Source organism: Nycticebus coucang, chromosome 14 (genome assembly GCF_027406575.1).
Source record: "Nycticebus coucang isolate mNycCou1 chromosome 14, mNycCou1.pri, whole genome shotgun sequence".
Lineage (NCBI taxonomy): Eukaryota > Metazoa > Chordata > Mammalia > Primates > Lorisidae > Nycticebus > Nycticebus coucang.
The window spans coordinates 16,056,329-16,062,328 of record NC_069793.1 but is presented as its reverse complement, the minus strand read 5'-3'; positions in this window follow the sequence as shown (position 1 = coordinate 16,062,328).

Below are 6,000 nucleotides of genomic sequence, written 5' to 3'. Positions count from 1 at the left end.
GATTAAAAGCTTGTCAAGCATCATTCAACACTGTGGAGATTTGCTCCCTTATGATGTAATTAAATTATAAATACGTTATTAATTTGAAAACATTTGAAGTCAAGATTTATTTGGTATCTTTTGCATTGAGCATAAGAAAGGCTTGAATTTTTTTTTTAATTTTTTTATTAAATCATAACTGTATACAATGATATGATTATGGGGCATCATACACTCACTTCATAAACCATTTGACACATTTTTATCACAGTGGTTAACATAGCCTTTCCGGCGTTATCTCAGTTACTGTGCCAAAACATTTACATTCTACATTTACCAAGTTTCGCAAATACCCCTGTAATATGCACCACAGGTGTGATCCCACCGATTCCCCTCCCTCTACCCACCCCCCCTCTTTCCCACTTCCCCCTATTGTTAAGTTGTAGCTGGGTTATAGCTTTCATGTGAAAGGCTTGAATTTTTGGTCCTCAAATAATCCCTGGCTACTTGCAATATCTTAATCTGAGACTTTGTGTATTTTCTGAAGAATAGGTGCTTGTAGGTACTACAGCGTTATATGAATAAAATTCTATCCTTCCATGTGTATTACATGTATATTGAATTCGCAAATTCCACCATCTGTATCTGTCACCTGCTTTTTATCACTTTCAATTTTATTAACTAAAACAAAATACATGGAAATATATCATCAGACCTATTTTTCAGGTTACTGATACTCCTTTTAGCTTTCGATAAATACTATCGGTGAAAAATATCATCAGCTTTGTATTTTCTTGACATTACACTTTACTGTATACTGTTTCCTATTATTTCCCTTCCATTACTCTTTTACTTCTTATGCAACAAGTTTGTACAATTCCTTACATACTGTCTATTGTTTTTATTTTCAATCAGTGCTTTTATTTACAAAAAGTTATTTTTAAATTCATAAATATTACTGCTGCTGATTTTAGCTTATCTTTTTAATTTGTTTTTATTTATTGTAATAAGAACAAATATTCTTATTTTATAGAATTTCTATAGCAATTATATTACATATATTTGACAAAGATTCAATATTATAATCTGACTGAATAGTTTCCTAACATTGTTTATTTTAAGGAATATTGCCTATCTAAGTCAATTAAGTCTATTTAAAGTCATAATTCAAAGGTAGAGTGGTAGGAAACTACTCAAAAGAAGTATTTTCACAATCCCTTATCTTTAACATTTATGGTAAATTCTAGAGCGTTAAGACTATGTTATCATATGTGTCTGAATTTTAAAAGCCCAGAGCTGTTGACTTTTTATTTTTTTAATTTTTTTATCTGCAGCCTAAGTTCTCATCCAAGACATTTTCTCTCTTTCTAAAAAGAATAGAATAGAAATAAAAATAAATAACATTTCCATGGTGGTGAAAAAAGAATGAATTGGCAATATAAAAAGAATCAGATAAATAAGAACAAAATGACGCCTAATTTCATTGAATGTCTTACTTGTTTGTTTTGACACCAGCATCCTTCTTACCTTGGTATCTCTCAGTCATATGATTTGTCACCCATTTATTGAAGTTCTACTTTTCGTCAGTGTTCAAATTTAAAATGAAGTACTTGACCCTCACAGAATGGATAAGCTATAACAGTGATAGAGAAGAGACAAAAGTATGTTAAAATTGTGTAAACAAAGTAACTGTAAGTACATTTGGGAGACAAATTTAATGTCCTAGGGGACATTAGGGAAAGCTTTCTGAGAAAGTGACATTTTAATTTAAAATGAAGGATTGAGAAGGGATCAGCTAAATGATGAATCACAAGAAGAAAATCCCAGTATTTCAGGCAAGAGTGAGTTTCTTTTCTTTTCTTTTTTTATGACCCAGAATCTCTACCCTTAGTAAAGTACCATGGCATCACAGCTCACAGCAACCTCAAACTCTTGGGCTTAAGCGATTCTCTTGCCTCAACTTCCCAAGTAGCTGGGACTACAGGTGCCTGCCACAATGCCCGGCTACTTTTCTGTTGCAGTTGTCATTGTTGCCAACCTCAGTGTATGTGGCCATAATCACTGTGCTATGGGCGCCAAGCCGACAGTGAATTTTTTGAAAATGATATTTTGGAGGAGAAATGTGGCCGTTGCCACATTTGCCCTTACTACCTGCAAATTACTACTCTTAATAGCATCCTGACTATATAGTCCTCTTTTGCAGAAAAAGGACCTGGCTCTTCTGACCCCTCATGAACGCTTAATGGAGAATCATGAAAAGAAGCCCAGCAGAGAGAAGAATATAGATGAATATCAAGAACTCAAGGGAACTCATTCTGCACCAGGCAATATTTGAAGCCCTTTACAGACATTGACTCAGAGCTGCATACCACTCTGAGAGGTAGGGAATAACATCATCCCCATTGAAGAGACAAAGAAATGGAGACAGGGAGACTGTACAAAGGTCACTCAGGTTAGAAGTGGGGGAGTCAGGTTCAAGTACGGTTACTCTGTTTTCAGAATGTTTTCATAAACACTACAGCCTGCTCTCTCCATTAAGGGGACTCTGCACAGATAGGAAAAGAATGAGCTCTGTGTTTCATAGACAAAGATACTCATTTTTCAAAGAGACTCTGAAGCATGGAGTTAATTGGAAAACTAAGGTGGCATAAACAATGAACAAGGCAGAGTACTAGAAACTGCTTACAGCTCTGTCCTTCACACTAATGCGAGTAAGGACTGAACAGTATATTTCAAAGGAAGCAAGTTTCTCAGAGTGTAGGGGTTTTCGAGATGCTTGGTGATAACCTAGTTATCATGCTACATACCCTGAGAACTGTCTCAAGACCAGTTTTTACTTACCTTAATGGACACTATGTTGTGGCTTCCTGCTGCTTTAGTCTTCAGGTTATTACAGAGAGAAGATATTTAAGGTTTTGTTTTTTTTTTTTAACTCCCTTGAGATTGATCGTGTAGGTGTTTTAATCTGATTCAAGGGTAAAGTACACATGATTAATTACCTGAGGGAGAGAGCTTTCTGTACATGTTAATTATTCTCTGAATGTTCCATTAGGAAAAGTCAAACTATTTCAGTCTAAGCAAATAAATGAGGCAATATATCTAAATACTGAAAATCATGCCTTTGTCACTATCTTTGTGACGTAAAATTAGGCGCATTTTAGATTTGCCACCCCCCACTCACAGAGACTTACAATTTGTGAGTAAATGAATTAATGATTTATTTGGAAACCTTTACATTAATGAAATCTAACAACTGAGATTTTGATAAATTTTGTAAGTTCTCTAACTTCCTCTTTACTTGGAATACCTAAAATGCACATAGACTTTCACATATCGAAGAGGTTGAAGACATCATTTCAATTCACAGAATTTAATGGTCTAAACACATAATACCAGGGAACACCAATTTGCAAAGTAGATACTAAGCTTTTCTAGAGTATTTGAAGGAATCTGCTGTCAGTAAAAACAATATTGTCACAATCAGAAGACAGGAATAATGCTAAATTATGAAACCCAGGTGATTATCCAAATCAATGAAAATTCCTACACACTCACCAAGAACCAAGATTTCTTCTCCTAAATTCTTATTTTTTTCCTTAGGGTAGGAGGAATTGATGACTTTCTTCTTCTTTGTGATGTTTCCTGAGGAAATAGCATATAAATTATTCAGAGGATTATGCACAAATCACCTGAGAGACTTAAAAATGATTTTGAACACATCCTATATCAACAGTGGGAAAACGTAATTGACAATTCAAGAAAAGGAAAAAAAAAAATAAATGATTGGAACAGTTGTGTGGAGACCTAAATCATTTGAAAATAATTTCACAGAGTCCAATGTTATGGTAAAAAATAAAAAAAAATTGATACCAGTTTTATCTCTGTAAATGCAGAATAGTTCCAAAGTCATGATGAAATTATAAATGACATGATATTCTCACACAGGATTTTTTCTTAGAATATATTTTCAAATGACTATAAAATAATGGTCTTTAAGTTAAAAATATATTATTTAACCTATACATGTGAGACAGTTATTATTATTCCTCTATTGAGAGTATGGCTACCTCAGAAAAAGCTCCACAATTTTCCTGAAGTCATATTATTGCGAATGAATAGATTTGAAATTGAAGCTTCATCTCCTCTAAATGAATGATATGTGATACATGTCTTGTCCTTTCATTGAGGACATACGTAACCATTACTGTAATGAAAACTGTTACTACAATGACTACCCAACTGTAGTGTTTTCTGAGCTGAGATCCCACCGCTGTTGGATAATGTCGGCTACAACCGTATCAACCTTATAAGACCTACTAAAAGATGGTATGTCCTATCTGGTAACATTTTACCGATTTAATATTCTATTGTAACTTCCACATTTTAAAAATTGGGAGAAAATTCACATGATAAAACTTGGAATATAACTGGGTAAAATAACGAGTTTTGAGAAAAATCGTGTTTCATTTGTATTGAATACTTACGTCAAGATATAGAACATTTTTAACAATGAAGAAAGTCCCTGTGTGCTTCATATCACCATATCCTAGGCCACATTCATCATAGGAATGTTTTCCTCAAACCCCAAACAATATCCTTCTATCCTCAGGAAATTGCTGAATTTTATTACTAGATTTGCTTTTTTCCGTTTGGGAATTTATTGTATGTTAAATTGAACAATACGTAGACACAATGTCTCTTCTTCTAATTAGCATATTGCTTTTGAACTTCACCCATATCATGTTTGTGACATTCAGTGATATTCCACTGCATAAATATTTCAAAATTCTTTAAGCATCCTCCTTGTAATGGATATTTGATTTTTGGTTTATTATAACAAATCCAGTGTGACCATTTTTATACATATGTGGGCGTATGCATTAATTTTTCTCCTCTATAGATTTAAGAATGAAATTTCTGGATTATAGGTAAACGTATATTTAAATTTAGAAGACATTGTTAAGTTTTTAAACTTATTGTAGCATTGTACATTATCAACAGCTATGTGTGGAGTCCTATTTTCTTTGCAATCTCACCTGTATTTGATATAGAAATGGGTATTATTATAAAATGGTATTTCAGTGTGGTTTTAACTTTCATTTGCCTAATGAACATTTCCATATACTTGTTGGGCATTCATATGTCTTCCTTTGTATAGTGTCTCAAATTATGCCTTTTTTATTTGATTCTAGTTCCTTATTCTTTTGAATTTTATATGTGTTTAACATAAAGTGACTTTTCATTTTTTATGGGAGATTTATTATTTTAATTATTACTTTTAGGTCTTTGGTCCAGGACCCCACAGTGTTTGCAAGCACATCTGTGCTACCACTATGGGCAACAGGAAAAGCTTTCTCACTCAAGAATCCCACATGTATGCACACAGAACACACGGTAAGTGAGAGAAGCCAAGAAGCTTATCAAGTCATAATCCAAGGCTCAGGTACACAAAACCCTTCTAAGTCAGAAAAGAGAACTCAGGAATCAGGAGCATTGATCCCCACTTCAATACCTGTCCAAATTTCTCAGTATATTTGAATGTCAAGACATTTTGATTCTTTCTTGGAAATTCTGATTTATGGTGTAAAATGTCTGAATTTTGTTATGATCTGCTGGTAAGTATAATTTTTTAGGGATAAATTACCATGGTTTGAATCAGAAGGCAAACTCTGTCTTGAGAGTGGTAATACAAATACCAGTTAATATTTTTAGCTTTGTCGAGACGTTTGGAATCTGGCCTATACTTAACTGATTCAGAGTCAGTGATTCCACATGGTTTCTATAGCTTCACTATGGGGAAAATTTTCTTCTTTTCAGATAATAATGTATTCTAGTTTTTTCTAGAATTAATTTGTGAGAAGGCGATTGAATACATGCGTAATCTACACACAATCCTCTGTGTCATGTTATCTACTAGACAGAAGTTTCCACAAAAGCTTTTGCAAACAAATATTAGTGTACTATAAACATTTCGTGCAAATTAAATGCAAAATAATGTAAATGTAAATTCAAACATAATAT